The sequence below is a fragment of the Schistocerca gregaria genome, unplaced genomic scaffold (genome assembly GCF_023897955.1).
Source record: "Schistocerca gregaria isolate iqSchGreg1 unplaced genomic scaffold, iqSchGreg1.2 ptg000073l, whole genome shotgun sequence".
NCBI lineage: Eukaryota > Metazoa > Arthropoda > Insecta > Orthoptera > Acrididae > Schistocerca > Schistocerca gregaria.
In genome coordinates, this window is record NW_026061709.1 from 129,084 (window position 1) to 145,457 (window position 16,374).

Here is a 16,374-nt window from a genome sequence, read left to right on the forward strand (position 1 = left end):
ATGCTTAATTGCTACATTAAAACGGTATGTTTCTTTTTCAGAACTGGAAAAAAACGAGCGTGACAACATTCGAACCTGTAATCATCAGATCCGGAGTCCGACGATTTATCCATTAGGCCACATGTTCACTGACGACCAACTATATCATGTATACGACTCATCTCGAAACGCTCACACCCCTGAGGATTTGTGTTTTCGTTCTACACAGCCGCTGCCCCTTGCTCTTACCCACCCATTCGTTACATTCAACCTCTTACGAGACTGACCAAAAATACACTGAGAAACAAGACCACACACTTTGTGCATTCGGAATCGAAGGCAGGGCGTCCCTCGCCGCATTTGCTACGATGGCCATTTGCTACTTCTGCAGAAGCGGCGGCGGCGGCGACGACGAAGACGACGACGACGACGACGACGACGACGACGACGACGACCGCGAGAGGCTCTGAGATATGTGAGAAATACATCTATAAAATATAATTCAGACTGTTTCGTCCCACTTTATGCTGTACTGCTTTGGCAAATGCTTTATCTGCGCCATTCGCCTTAATCACATCTGAGAGTAATTCTTAAAAAAAACGCCTGTCGCTAATTGTTCGTCATCACAGATACTGTTTGCTATACGGCCACGACGCGCAACTGATTTCCAAAATTCATCTTTCTCCTGTGAGGATGGAACTTCCGATGCCTGGTTTATTAGAGCAGTGCTCTACCACTGAGCTAAAGAGGCGCGGCCTAGCGGTACTCTTGGGTACTTCGTCCTTACAGTCGTTTGCATCATCAGACTTCAGCTGACAACACTTCATATTACCGGCTAATATTTGCAGCTATGGCGACCCATTACTGCTTGGCTACACATCTGACACGTAACCGATGTGCTCTCCAAACTACAACACATGCATTTCAAAACATGTCTTCCACACATGTCTACAAACTCACCTTCACATTCAAATACAGTTTCCTTGTGAGTGACAGAGACGTTGGCAAAGTTTAAAGTTTCTATTTCCATTACATCTCGTTAATCAGAAAAACGGTAATTTACATCTGCAGCGGAACAAATTCCGTTCCGCCCAGCGTGTGGCTCGAACCCACGACCCTAGGATTAAGAGTCTGACGCTCTACCGACTGAGCTAGCCGGCTACCTCGGTGAATACCTGCCGGATAGCACGTCACACAGTACTCGTTTGGGTTGGGTGGTCCCATACAGAATCTCTCCATGCTGCCTAATGTTTTCCTAACGTCACACTCGTCACGTACTTCACTTTTATGTCATAATCATTTCTGAGAGGTAAAGAAATTGCATGACAGCATGCAGAGCTAGTGGCGTCAAAATTAACACACATACTTTATGTGACTCAAAAGCCGAACGAGTTACTTTCCGACGTTGTTTTAGATGTGCAAGTGCCAGTCAAAACTCGCGGTGTCGGCACGCTGCCGACCATTTCGCTAGTTAACACCGGTCTTGTTGTGTGTGTTTCAAGCTCAAGAGCATTTCCAAGCAAAAAATGGTCAACAGCAACATTCAGACGGTTTAGTATGCTTAATTGCTACATTAAAACGGTATGTTTCTTTTTCAGAACTGGAAAAAAACGAGCGTGACAACATTCGAACCTGTAATCATCAGATCCGGAGTCCGACGATTTATCCATTAGGCCACATGGTCACTGACGACCAACTATATCATGTATACGACTCATCTCGAAACGCTCACACCCCTGAGGATTTGTGTTTTCGTTCTACACAGCCGCTGCCCCTTGCTCTTACCCACCCATTCGTTACATTCAACCTCTTACGAGACTGACCAAAAATACACTGAGAAACAAGACCACACACTTTGTGCATTCGGAATCGAAGGCAGGGCCTCCCTCGCAACATTTGCTACGTTGGCCATTTGCTACTTCTGCAGAAGCGGCGGCGGCGGTGACGACGAAGACGACGACGCCGACGACGACGACGACGACCGCGAGAGGCTCTGAGATATGTGAGAAATACATCTGTAAAATGTAATTCAGACTGCCTCGTGCCACTTTATGCTGTACCGCTTTGGCAAATGCTTTATCTGCGCCATTCGCCTTAATCACATCTGAGAGTAATTCTTAAAAAAAACGCCTGTCGCTAATTGTTCGTCATCACAGATACTGTTTGCTATACGGCCACGACGCGCAACTGATTTCCAAAATTCATCATTCTCCTGTGAGGATGGAACTTCCGATGCCTGGTTTATTAGAGCAGTGCTCTACCACTGAGCTAAAGAGGCGCGGCCTAGCGGTACTCTTGGGTACTTCGTCCTTACGGTCATCTGCATCATCAGTCTTCAGCTGACAACACTTCATATTACCGGCTAATATTTGCAGCTATGGCGACCCATTACTGCTTGGCTACACATCTGACACGTAACCGATGTGCTCTCCAAACTACAACACATGCATTTCAAAACATGTCTTCCACACATGTCTACAAAATCACCTTCACATTCAAATACAGTTTCCTTGTGACTGACAGAGACGTAGGCAAAGTTTAAAGTTGCTATTTCCATTACATCTCGTTAATCAGAAAAACGGTAATTTAGATCTGCAGCGGAACAAATTCCGTTCCGCCCAGCGTGTGGCTCGAACCCACGACCCTAGGATTAAGAGTCTGACGCTCTACCGACTGAGCTAGCCGGCTACCACGGTGAATACCTGCCGGATAGCACATCACACAGTACTCGTTTGGGTTGGGTGGTCCCATACAGAATCTCTCCATGCTGCCTAATGTTTTCCTAACGTCACACTCGTCATGTATTTCACTTTTATGACATAATCATTTCTGAGAGGTAAAGAAATTGCATGGCAGCATGCAGAGCTAGTGGCGTCAAAATTAACACACATACTTTATGTGACTCAAAAGCCGAACGAGTTACTTTCCGACGTTGTTTTAGATGTGCAAGTGCCAGTCAAAACTCGCGGTGTCGGCACTCTGCCGACCATTTCGCTAGTTAACACCGGTCTTGTTGTGTGTGTTTCAAGCTCAAGAGCATTTCCAAGCAAAAAATGGTCAACAGCAACATTCAGACGGTTTCGTATGCTCAATTGCTACATTAAAACGGTATGTTTCTTTTTCAGAACTGGAAAAAAAACGAGCGTGACAACATTCGAACCTGTAATCATCAGATCCGAAGTACGACGCCTTATCCATTAGGCCACATGGTCACTGACGACCATCTATATCATGTATACGACTCATCTCGAAACGCTCACACCCCTGAGGATTTGTGTTTTCGTTCTACACAGCCGCTGCCACTTGCTCTTTCCCACCCATTCGTTACATTCAACCTCTTACGAAACCGACCAAATATACACTGAGAAACAAGACCACACACTTTGTGCATTCGGAATCGAAGGCAGGGCGTCCCTCGCCGCATTTGCTACGATGGCCATTTGCTACTTCTGCAGAAGCGGCGGCGGCGGCGACGACGAAGACGACGACGACGACGACCGCGAGAGGCTCTGAGATATGTGAAAAATACATCTATAAAATATTATTCAGACTGCCTCGTCCCACTTTATGCTGTACTGCTATGGCAAATGCTTTATCTGCGCCATTCGCCTTAATCACATCTGAGAGTAATTCTTAAAAAAAACGCCTGTCGCTAATTGTTCGTCATCACAGATACTGTTTGCTATACGGCCACGACGCGCAACTGATTTCCAAAATTCATCTTTCTCCTGTGAGGATGGAACTTCTGATGCCTGGTTTATTAGAGGAGTGCTCTACCACTGAGCTAAAGAGGCGCGGCCTAGCGGTACTCTTGGGTACTTCGTCCTTACGGTCGTCTGCATCATCAGTCTTCAGCTGACAACACTTCATATTACCGGCTAATATTTGCAGCTATGGCGACCCATTACTGCTTGGCTACACATCTGACACGTAACCGATGTGCTCTCCAAACTACAACACATGCATTTCAAAACATGTCTTCCACACATGTCTACAAAATCACCTTCACATTCAAATACAGTTTCCTTGTGACTGACAGAGACGTAGGCAAAGTTTAAAGTTGCTATTTCCATTACATCTCGTTAATCAGAAAAACGGTAATTTACATCTGCAGCGGAACAAATTCCGTTCCGCCCAGCGTGTGGCTCGAACCCACGACCCTAGGATTAAGAGTCTGACGCTCTACGACTGAGCTAGCCGGCTACCTCGATGAATACCTGCCGGATAGCACGTCACACAGTACTCGTTTGGGTTGGGTGGTCCCATACAGAATCTCTCCATGCTGCCTAATGTTTTCCTAACGTCACACTCGTCACGTACTTCACTTTTATGTCATAATCATTTCTGAGAGGTAAAGAAATTGCATGACAGCATGCAGAGCTAGTGGCGTCAAAATTAACACACATACTTTATGTGACTCAAAAGCCGAACGAGTTACTTTCCGACGTTGTTTTAGATGTGCAAGTGCCAGTCAAAACTCGCGGTGTCGCACTCTGCAGACCATTTCGCTAGTTAACACCGGTCTCGTTGTGTGTGTTTCAAGCTCAAGAGCATTTCCAAGCAAAAAATGGTCAACAGCAACATTCAGACGGTTTCGTATGCTCAATTGCTACATTAAAACGGCATGTTTCTTTTTCAGAACTGGAAAAAAACGAGCGTGACAACATTCGAACCTGTAATCATCAGATCCTGAGTTCGACGCCTTATCCATTAGGCCACATGGTCACTGACGACCAACTATATCATGTATACCACTTATCTCGAAACGCACACACCCCTGAGGATTTGTGTTTTCGTTCTACACAGCCGCTGCCCCTTGCTCTTTCCCACCCATTCGTTACATTCAACCTCTTACGAGACCGACCAAATATACACTGAGAAACAAGACCACACACTTTGTGCATTCGGAATCGAAGGCAGGGCGTCCCTCGCCGCATTTGCTACGATGGCCATTTGCTACTTCTGCAGAAGCGGCGGCGGCGGCGACGACGAAGACGACGACGACGACGACGACGACGACGACGACCGCGAGAGGCTCTGAGATATGTGAGAAATACATCTATAAAATATAATTCAGACTGTTTCGTCCCACTTTATGCTGTACTGCTTTGGCAAATGCTTTATCTGCGCCATTCGCCTTAATCACATCTGAGAGTAATTCTTAAAAAAAAACGCCTGTCGCTAATTGTTCGTCATCACAGATACTGTTTGCTATACGGCCACGACGCGCAACTGATTTCCAAAATTCATCTTTCTCCTGTGAGGATGGAACTTCCGATGCCTGGTTTATTAGAGCAGTGCTCTACCACTGAGCTAAAGAGGCGCGGCCTAGCGGTACTCTTGGGTACTTCGTCCTTACAGTCGTCTGCATCATCAGACTTCAGCTGACAACACTTCATATTACCGGCTAATATTTGCAGCTATGGCGACCCATTACTGCTTGGCTACACATCTGACACGTAACCGATGTGCTCTCCAAACTACAACACATGCATTTCAAAACATGTCTTCCACACATGTCTACAAACTCACCTTCACATTCAAATACAGTTTCCTTGTGACTGACAGAGACGTTGGCAAAGTTTAAAGTTTCTATTTCCATTACATCTCGTTAATCAGAAAAACGGTAATTTACATCTGCAGCGGAACAAATTCCGTTCCGCCCAGCGTGTGGCTCGAACCCACGACCCTAGGATTAAGAGTCTGACGCTCTACCGACTGAGCTAGCCGGCTACCTCGGTGAATACCTGCCGGATAGCACGTCACACAGTACTCGTTTGGGTTGGGTGGTCCCATACAGAATCTCTCCATGCTGCCTAATGTTTTCCTAACGTCACACTCGTCACGTACTTCACTTTTATGTCATAATCATTTCTGAGAGGTAAAGAAATTGCATGACAGCATGCAGAGCTAGTGGCGTCAAAATTAACACACATACTTTATGTGACTCAAAAGCCGAACGAGTTACTTTCCGACGTTGTTTTAGATGTGCAAGTGCCAGTCAAAACTCGCGGTGTCGGCACGCTGCCGACCATTTCGCTAGTTAACACCGGTCTTGTTGTGTGTGTTTCAAGCTCAAGAGCATTTCCAAGCAAAAAATGGTCAACAGCAACATTCAGACGGTTTAGTATGCTTAATTGCTACATTAAAACGGTATGTTTCTTTTTCAGAACTGGAAAAAAACGAGCGTGACAACATTCGAACCTGTAATCATCAGATCCGGAGTCCGACGATTTATCCATTAGGCCACATGTTCACTGACGACCAACTATATCATGTATACGACTCATCTCGAAACGCTCACACCCCTGAGGATTTGTGTTTTCGTTCTACACAGCCGCTGCCCCTTGCTCTTACCCACCCATTCGTTACATTCAACCTCTTACGAGACTGACCAAAAATACACTGAGAAACAAGACCACACACTTTGTGCATTCGGAATCGAAGGCAGGGCGTCCCTCGCCGCATTTGCTACGATGGCCATTTGCTACTTCTGCAGAAGCGGCGGCGGCGGCGACGACGAAGACGACGACGACGACGACGACGACGACGACGACCGCGAGAGGCTCTGAGATATGTGAGAAATACATCTATAAAATATAATTCAGACTGTTTCGTCCCACTTTATGCTGTACTGCTTTGGCAAATGCTTTATCTGCGCCATTCGCCTTAATCACATCTGAGAGTAATTCTTAAAAAAAACGCCTGTCGCTAATTGTTCGTCATCACAGATACTGTTTGCTATACGGCCACGACGCGCAACTGATTTCCAAAATTCATCTTTCTCCTGTGAGGATGGAACTTCCGATGCCTGGTTTATTAGAGCAATGCTCTACCACTGAGCTAAAGAGGCGCGGCCTAGCGGTACTCTTGGGTACTTCGTCCTTACAGTCGTTTGCATCATCAGACTTCAGCTGACAACACTTCATATTACCGGCTAATATTTGCAGCTATGGCGACCCATTACTGCTTGGCTACACATCTGACACGTAACCGATGTGCTCTCCAAACTACAACACATGCATTTCAAAACATGTCTTCCACACATGTCTACAAACTCACCTTCACATTCAAATACAGTTTCCTTGTGAGTGACAGAGACGTTGGCAAAGTTTAAAGTTTCTATTTCCATTACATCTCGTTAATCAGAAAAACGGTAATTTACATCTGCAGCGGAACAAATTCCGTTCCGCCCAGCGTGTGGCTCGAACCCACGACCCTAGGATTAAGAGTCTGACGCTCTACCGACTGAGCTAGCCGGCTACCTCGGTGAATACCTGCCGGATAGCACGTTACACAGTACTCGTTTGGGTTGGGTGGTCCCATACAGAATCTCTCCATGCTGCCTAATGTTTTCCTAACGTCACACTCGTCATGTACTTCACTTTTATGACATAATCATTTCTGAGAGGTAAAGAAATTGCATGGCAGCATGCAGAGCTAGTGGCGTCAAAATTAACACACATACTTTATGTGACTCAAAAGCCGAACGAGTTACTTTCCGACGTTGTTTTAGATGTGCAAGTGCCAGTCAAAACTCGCGGTGTCGGCACTCTGCCGACCATTTCGCTAGTTAACACCGGTCTTGTTGTGTGTGTTTCAAGCTCAAGAGCATTTCCAAGCAAAAAATGGTCAACAGCAACATTCAGACGGTTTCGTATGCTCAATTGCTACATTAAAACGGTATGTTTCTTTTTCAGAACTGGAAAAAAAACGAGCGTGACAACATTCGAACCTGTAATCATCAGATCCGAAGTCCGACGCCTTATCCATTAGGCCACATGGTCACTGACGACCATCTATATCATGTATACGACTCATCTCGAAACGCTCACACCCCTGAGGATTTGTGTTTTCGTTCTACACAGCCGCTGCCACTTGCTCTTTCCCACCCATTCGTTACATTCAACCTCTTACGAAACCGACCAAATATACACTGAGAAACAAGACCACACACTTTGTGCATTCGGAATCGAAGGCAGGGCGTCCCTCGCCGCATTTGCTACGATGGCCATTTGCTACTTCTGCAGAAGCGGCGGCGGCGGCGACGACGAAGACGACGACGACGACGACCGCGAGAGGCTCTGAGATATGTGAAAAATACATCTATAAAATATTATTCAGACTGCCTCGTCCCACTTTATGCTGTACTGCTATGGCAAATGCTTTATCTGCGCCATTCGCCTTAATCACATCTGAGAGTAATTCTTAAAAAAAACGCCTGTCGCTAATTGTTCGTCATCACAGATACTGTTTGCTATACGGCCACGACGCGCAACTGATTTCCAAAATTCATCTTTCTCCTGTGAGGATGGAACTTCTGATGCCTGGTTTATTAGAGCAGTGCTCTACCACTGAGCTAAAGAGGCGCGGCCTAGCGGTACTCTTGGGTACTTCGTCCTTACGGTCGTCTGCATCATCAGTCTTCAGCTGACAACACTTCATATTACCGGCTAATATTTGCAGCTATGGCGACCCATTACTGCTTGGCTACACATCTGACACGTAACCGATGTGCTCTCCAAACTACAACACATGCATTTCAAAACATGTCTTCCACACATGTCTACAAAATCACCTTCACATTCAAATACAGTTTCCTTGTGACTGACAGAGACGTAGGCAAAGTTTAAAGTTGCTATTTCCATTACATCTCGTTAATCAGAAAAACGGTAATTTACATCTGCAGCGGAACAAATTCCGTTCCGCCCAGCGTGTGGCTCGAACCCACGACCCTAGGATTAAGAGTCTGACGCTCTACGACTGAGCTAGCCGGCTACCTCGATGAATACCTGCCGGATAGCACGTCACACAGTACTCGTTTGGGTTGGGTGGTCCCATACAGAATCTCTCCATGCTGCCTAATGTTTTCCTAACGTCACACTCGTCACGTACTTCACTTTTATGTCATAATCATTTCTGAGAGGTAAAGAAATTGCATGACAGCATGCAGAGCTAGTGGCGTCAAAATTAACACACATACTTTATGTGACTCAAAAGCCGAACGAGTTACTTTCCGACGTTGTTTTAGATGTGCAAGTGCCAGTCAAAACTCGCGGTGTCGGCACTCTGCCGACCATTTCGCTAGTTAACACCGGTCTCGTTGTGTGTGTTTCAAGCTCAAGAGCATTTCCAAGCAAAAAATGGTCAACAGCAACATTCAGACGGTTTCGTATGCTCAATTGCTACATTAAAACGGCATGTTTCTTTTTCAGAACTGGAAAAAAACGAGCGTGACAACATTCGAACCTGTAATCATCAGATCCTGAGTTCGACGCCTTATCCATTAGGCCACATGGTCACTGACGAGCAACTATATCATGTATACGACTTATCTCGAAACGCACACACCCCTGAGGATTTGTGTTTTCGTTCTACACAGCCGCTGCCCCTTGCTCTTTCCCACCCATTCGTTACATTCAACCTCTTACGAGACCGACCAAATATACACTGAGAAACAAGACCACACACTTTGTGCATTCGGAATCGAAGGCAGGGCGTCCCTCGCCGCATTTGCTACGATGGCCATTTGCTACTTCTGCAGAAGCGGCGGCGGCGGCGACGACGAAGACGACGACGACGACGACGACGACGACGACCGCGAGAGGCTCTGAGATATGTGAGAAATACATCTATAAAATATAATTCAGACTGTTTCGTCCCACTTTATGCTGTACTGCTTTGGCAAATGCTTTATCTGCGCCATTCGCCTTAATCACATCTGAGAGTAATTCTTAAAAAAACGCCTGTCGCTAATTGTTCGTCATCACAGATACTGTTTGCTATACGGCCACGACGCGCAACTGATTTCCAAAATTCATCTTTCTCCTGTGAGGATGGAACTTCCGATGCCTGGTTTATTAGAGCAGTGCTCTACCACTGAGCTAAAGAGGCGCGGCCTAGCGGTACTCTTGGGTACTTCGTCCTTACAGTCGTCTGCATCATCAGACTTCAGCTGACAACACTTCATATTACCGGCTAATATTTGCAGCTATGGCGACCCATTACTGCTTGGCTACACATCTGACACGTAACCGATGTGCTCTCCAAACTACAACACATGCATTTCAAAACATGTCTTCCACACATGTCTACAAACTCACCTTCACATTCAAATACAGTTTCCTTGTGACTGACAGAGACGTAGGCAAAGTTTAAAGTTTCTATTTCCATTACATCTCGTTAATCAGAAAAACGGTAATTTACATCTGCAGCGGAACAAATTCCGTTCCGCCCAGCGTGTGGCTCGAACCCACGACCCTAGGATTAAGAGTCTGACGCTCTACCGACTGAGCTAGCCGGCTACCTCGGTGAATACCTGCCGGATAGCACGTCACACAGTACTCGTTTGGGTTGGGTGGTCCCATACAGAATCTCTCCATGCTGCCTAATGTTTTCCTAACGTCACACTCGTCACGTACTTCACTTTTATGTCATAATCATTTCTGAGAGGTAAAGAAATTGCATGACAGCATGCAGAGCTAGTGGCGTCAAAATTAACACACATACTTTATGTGACTCAAAAGCCGAACGAGTTACTTTCCGACGTTGTTTTAGATGTGCAAGTGCCAGTCAAAACTCGCGGTGTCGGCACGCTGCCGACCATTTCGCTAGTTAACACCGGTCTTGTTGTGTGTGTTTCAAGCTCAAGAGCATTTCCAAGCAAAAAATGGTCAACAGCAACATTCAGACGGTTTAGTATGCTTAATTGCTACATTAAAACGGTATGTTTCTTTTTCAGAACTGGAAAAAAACGAGCGTGACAACATTCGAACCTGTAATCATCAGATCCGGAGTCCGACGATTTATCCATTAGGCCACATGTTCACTGACGACCAACTATATCATGTATACGACTCATCTCGAAACGCTCACACCCCTGAGGATTTGTGTTTTCGTTCTACACAGCCGCTGCCCCTTGCTCTAACCCACCCATTCGTTACATTCAACCTCTTACGAGACTGACCAAAAATACACTGAGAAACAAGACCACACACTTTGTGCATTCGGAATCGAAGGCAGGGCGTCCCTCGCCGCATTTGCTACGATGGCCATTTGCTACTTCTGCAGAAGCGGCGGCGGCGGCGACGACGAAGACGACGACGACGACGACGACGACGACGACCGCGAGAGGCTCTGAGATATGTGAGAAATACATCTATAAAATATAATTCAGACTGTTTCGTCCCACTTTATGCTGTACTGCTTTGGCAAATGCTTTATCTGCGCCATTCGCCTTAATCACATCTGAGAGTAATTCTTAAAAAAAACGCCTGTCGCTAATTGTTCGTCATCACAGATACTGTTTGCTATACGGCCACGACGCGCAACTGATTTCCAAAATTCATCTTTCTCCTGTGAGGATGGAACTTCCGATGCCTGGTTTATTAGAGCAGTGCTCTACCACTGAGCTAAAGAGGCGCGGCCTAGCGGTACTCTTGGGTACTTCGTCCTTACAGTCGTCTGCATCATCAGACTTCAGCTGACAACACTTCATATTACCGGCTAATATTTGCAGCTATGGCGACCCATTACTGCTTGGCTACACATCTGACACGTAACCGATGTGCTCTCCAAACTACAACACATGCATTTCAAAACATGTCTTCCACACATGTCTACAAACTCACCTTCACATTCAAATACAGTTTCCTTGTGACTGACAGAGACGTTGGCAAAGTTTAAAGTTTCTATTTCCATTACATCTCGTTAATCAGAAAAACGGTAATTTACATCCGCAGCGGAACAAATTCCGTTCCGCCCAGCGTGTGGCTCGAACCCACGACCCTAGGATTAAGAGTCTGACGCTCTACCGACTGAGCTAGCCGGCTACCTCGGTGAATACCTGCCGGATAGCACGTCACACAGTACTCGTTTGGGTTGGGTGGTCCCATACAGAATCTCTCCATGCTGCCTAATGTTTTCCTAACGTCACACTCGTCACGTACTTCACTTTTATGTCATAATCATTTCTGAGAGGTAAAGAAATTGCATGACAGCATGCAGAGCTAGTGGCGTCAAAATTAACACACATACTTTATGTGACTCAAAAGCCGAACGAGTTACTTTCCGACGTTGTTTTAGATGTGCAAGTGCCAGTCAAAACTCGCGGTGTCGGCACGCTGCCGACCATTTCGCTAGTTAACACCGGTCTTGTTGTGTGTGTTTCAAGCTCAAGAGCATTTCCAAGCAAAAAATGGTCAACAGCAACATTCAGACGGTTTAGTATGCTTAATTGCTACATTAAAACGGTATGTTTCTTTTTCAGAACTGGAAAAAAACGAGCGTGACAACATTCGAACCTGTAATCATCAGATCCGGAGTCCGACGATTTATCCATTAGGCCACATGGTCACTGACGACCAACTATATCATGTATACGACTCATCTCGAAACGCTCACACCCCTGAGGATTTGTGTTTTCGTTCTACACAGCCGCTGCCCCTTGCTCTTACCCACCCATTCGTTACATTCAACCTCTTACGAGACTGACCAAAAATACACTGAGAAACAAGACCACACACTTTGTGCATTCGGAATCGAAGGCAGGGCCTCCCTCGCAACATTTGCTACGATGGCCATTTGCTACTTCTGCAGAAGCGGCGGCGGCGGTGACGACGAAGACGACGACGACGACGACGACGACGACGACCGCGAGAGGCTCTGAGATATGTGAGAAATACATCTATAATATATAATTCAGACTGCCTCGTGCCACTTTATGCTGTACCGCTTTGGCAAATGCTTTATCTGCGCCATTCGCCTTAATCACATCTGAGAGAAATTCTTAAAAAAAACGCCTGTCGCTAATTGTTCGTCATCACAGATACTGTTTGCTATACGGCCACGACGCGCAACTGATTTCCAAAATTCATCTTTCTCCTGTGAGGATGGAACTTCCGATGCCTGGTTTATTAGAGCAGTGCTCTACCACTGAGCTAAAGAGGCGCGGCCTAGCGGTATTCTTGGGTACTTCGTCCTTACGGTCGTCTGCATCATCAGACTTCAGCTGACAAGACTTCATATTACCGGCTAATATTTGCAGCTATGGCGACCCATTACTGCTTGCCTACACATCTGACACGTAACCGATGTGCTCTCCAAACTACAACACATGCATTTCAAAACATGTCTTCCACACATGTCTACAAAATCACCTTCACATTCAAATACAGTTTCCTTGTGACTGACAGAGACGTAGGCAAAGTTTAAAGTTGCTATTTCCATTACATCTCGTTAATCAGAAAAACAGTAATTTACATCTGCAGCGGAACAAATTCCGTTCCGAGCAGCGTGTGGCTCAAAACCAACGCCCCTAGGATTAAGAGTCTGACGCTCTACCGACTGAGCTAGCCGGCTACCTCGGTGAATACCTGCCGGATAGCACGTCACACAGTACTCGTTTGGGTTGGGTGGTCCCATACAGAATCTCTCCATGCTGCCTAATGTTTTCCTAACGTCACACTCGTCACGTACTTCACTTTTATGTCATAATCATTTCTGAGAGGTAAAGAAATTGCATGACAGCATGCAGAGCTAGTGGCGTCAAAATTAACACACATACTTTATGTGACTCAAAAGCCGAACGAGTTACTTTCCGACGTTGTTTTAGATGTGCAAGTGCCAGTCAAAACTCGCGGTGTCGGCACTCTGCCGACCATTTCGCTAGTTAACACCGGTCTTGTTGTGTGTGTTTCAAGCTCAAGAGCATTTCAAAGCAAAAAATGGTCAACAGCAACATTCAGACGGTTTCGTATGCTCAATTGCTACATTAAAACGGTATGTTTCTTTTTCAGAACTGGAAAAAAAAACGAGCGTGACAACATTCGAACCCGTAATCATGAGATCCGAAGTTCGACGCCTTATCCATTAGGCCACATGGTCACTGACGACCAACTATATCATGTATACGACTCATCTCGAAATGCTCACACCCCTGAGGATTTGTGTTTTCGTTCTACACAGCCGCTGCCCCTTGCTCTTTCCCACCCATTCGTTACATTCAACCTCTTACGAGACCGACCAAATATAGACTGAGAAACAAGACCACACACTTTGTGCATTCGGAATCGAAGGCAGGGCGTCCCTCGCCGCATTTGCTACGATGACCATTTGCTACTTCTGCAGAAGCGGCGGCGGCGGCGACGACGAAGACGACGACCGCGAGAGGCTCTGAGATATGTGAGAAATACATCTATAAAATATAATTCAGACTGCCTCGTCCCACTTTATGCTGTACTGCTTTGGCAAATGCTTTATCTGCGCCATTCGCCTTAATCACATCTGAGAGTAATTCTTAAAAAAAACGCCTGTCGCTAATTGTTCGTCATCACAGATACTGTTTGCTATACGGCCACGACGCGCAACTGATTTCCAAAATTCATCTTTCTCCTGTGAGGATGGAACTTCCGATGCCTGGTTTATTAGAGCAGTGCTCTACCACTGAGCTAAAGAGGCGCGGCCTAGCGGTACTCTTGGGTACTTCGTCCTTACGGTCGTCTGCATCATCAGACTTCAGCTGACAACACTTCATATTACCGGCTAATATTTGCAGCTATGGCGACCCATTACTGCTTGGCTACACATCTGACACGTAACCGATGTGCTCTCCAAACTACAACACATGCATTTCAAAACATGTCTTCCACACATGTCTACAAAATCACCTTCACATTCAAATACAGTTTCCTTGTGACTGACAGAGACGTAGGCAAAGTTTAAAGTTGCTATTTCCATTACATCTCGTTAATCAGAAAAACGGTAATTTACATCTGCAGCGGAACAAATTCCGTTCCGCCCAGCGTGTGGCTCGAACCCACGACCCTAGGATTAAGAGTCTGACGCTCTACCGACTGAGCTAGCCGGCTACCTCGGTGAATACCTGCCGGATAGCACGTCACACAGTACTCGTTTGGGTTGTTTGGTCCCATACAGAATCTCTCCATGCTGCCTAATGTTTTCCTAACGTCACACTCGTCACATACGTCACTTTTATGTCATAATCATTTCTGAGAGGTAAAGAAATTGCATGACAGCATGCAGAGCTAGTGGCGTCAAAATTAACACACATACTTTATGTGACTCAAAAGCCGAACGAGTTACTTTCCGACGTTGTTTTAGATGTGCAAGTGCCAGTCAAAACTCGCGGTGTCGGCACTCTGCCGACCATTTCGCTAGTTAACACCGGTCTTGTTGTGTGTGTTTCAAGCTCAAGAGCATTTCCAAGCAAAAAATGGTCAACAGCAACATTCAAACGGTTTCGTATGCTCAATTGCTACATTAAAACGGTATGTTTCTTTTTCAGATCTGGAAAAAAAACGAGCGTGACAACATTCGAACCTGTAATCATCAGATCCGAAGACCGACGCCTTATCCATTAGGCCACATGGTCACTGACGACGAACTATATCATGTATACGACTCATCTCGAAACGCTCACACCCCTGAGGATTTGTGTTTTCGTTCTACACAGCCGCTGCCCCTTGCTCTTTCCCACCCATTCGTTACATTCAACCTCTTACGAGACCGACCAAATATACACTGAGAAACAAGACCACACACTTTGTGCATTCGGAATCGAAGGCAGGGCGTCCCTCGCCGCATTTGCTACGATGGCCATTTGCTACTTCTGCAGAAGCGGCGGCGGCGACGACGACGACGACGACGACGACGACGACGACCGCGAGAGGCTCTGAGATATGTGAGAAATACATCTGTAAAATGTAATTCAGACTGCCTCGTGCCACTTTGTGCTGTACCGCTTTGGCAAATGCTTTATCTGCGCCATTCGCCTTAATCACATCTGAGAGTAATTCTTAAAAAATACGCCTGTCGCTGATTGTTCGTCATCACAGATACTGTTTGCTATACGGCCACGACGTGCAACTGATTTCCAAAATTCATCTTTCTCCTGTGAGGATGGAACTTCCGATGCCTGGTTTATTAGACCAGTGCTCTACCACTGAGCTAAACAGGCGCGGCCTAGCGGTATTCTTGGGTACTTCGTCCTTACGGTCGTCTGCATCATCAGACTTCAGCTGACAACACTTCATATTACCGGCTAATATTTGCAGCTATGGCGACCCATTACTGCTTGGCTACACATCTGACACGTAACCGATGTGCTCTCCAAACTACAACACTTGCATTTCAGAACATGTCTTCCACACATGTCTACAAAATCACCTTCACATTCAAATACAGTTTCCTTGTGACTGACAGAGACGTAGGCAAAGTTTAAAGTTGCTATTTCCATTACATCTCGTTAATCAGAAAAACGGTAATTTACATCTGCAGCGGAACAAATTCCGTTCCGCCCAGCGTGTGGCTCGAACCCACGACCCTAGGATTAAGAGTCTGACGCTCTACCGACTGAGCTAGCCGGCTACCTCGGTG

At 46.0% G+C, this 16,374-nt stretch overlaps 8 non-coding genes across 8 annotated transcripts; all 8 read right to left on the reverse strand.

Moving 5' to 3' along the window:
- Positions 1–1,067: 1,067 nt before the first annotated feature.
- Positions 1,068–1,140, reverse strand: Trnak-cuu (transfer RNA lysine (anticodon CUU)). The gene has a single exon. It is a non-coding gene; the product is annotated as a tRNA-Lys (tRNA).
- Positions 1,141–2,594: 1,454 nt separating this feature from the next.
- Positions 2,595–2,667, reverse strand: Trnak-cuu (transfer RNA lysine (anticodon CUU)). Its single transcript has one exon. It is a non-coding gene; the product is annotated as a tRNA-Lys (tRNA).
- Positions 2,668–5,639: 2,972 nt separating this feature from the next.
- On the reverse strand, positions 5,640–5,712 carry Trnak-cuu (transfer RNA lysine (anticodon CUU)). The gene has a single exon. It is a non-coding gene; the product is annotated as a tRNA-Lys (tRNA).
- Positions 5,713–7,169: 1,457 nt separating this feature from the next.
- On the reverse strand, positions 7,170–7,242 carry Trnak-cuu (transfer RNA lysine (anticodon CUU)). The gene has a single exon. It is a non-coding gene; the product is annotated as a tRNA-Lys (tRNA).
- Positions 7,243–10,210: 2,968 nt separating this feature from the next.
- On the reverse strand, positions 10,211–10,283 carry Trnak-cuu (transfer RNA lysine (anticodon CUU)). Its single transcript has one exon. It is a non-coding gene; the product is annotated as a tRNA-Lys (tRNA).
- Positions 10,284–11,737: 1,454 nt separating this feature from the next.
- Trnak-cuu (transfer RNA lysine (anticodon CUU)) lies at positions 11,738–11,810 on the reverse strand. Its single transcript has one exon. It is a non-coding gene; the product is annotated as a tRNA-Lys (tRNA).
- A 2,963-nt stretch (positions 11,811–14,773) lies between these two features.
- Trnak-cuu (transfer RNA lysine (anticodon CUU)) lies at positions 14,774–14,846 on the reverse strand. The gene has a single exon. It is a non-coding gene; the product is annotated as a tRNA-Lys (tRNA).
- A 1,446-nt stretch (positions 14,847–16,292) lies between these two features.
- On the reverse strand, positions 16,293–16,365 carry Trnak-cuu (transfer RNA lysine (anticodon CUU)). The gene has a single exon. It is a non-coding gene; the product is annotated as a tRNA-Lys (tRNA).
- Positions 16,366–16,374: the final 9 nt, after the last annotated feature.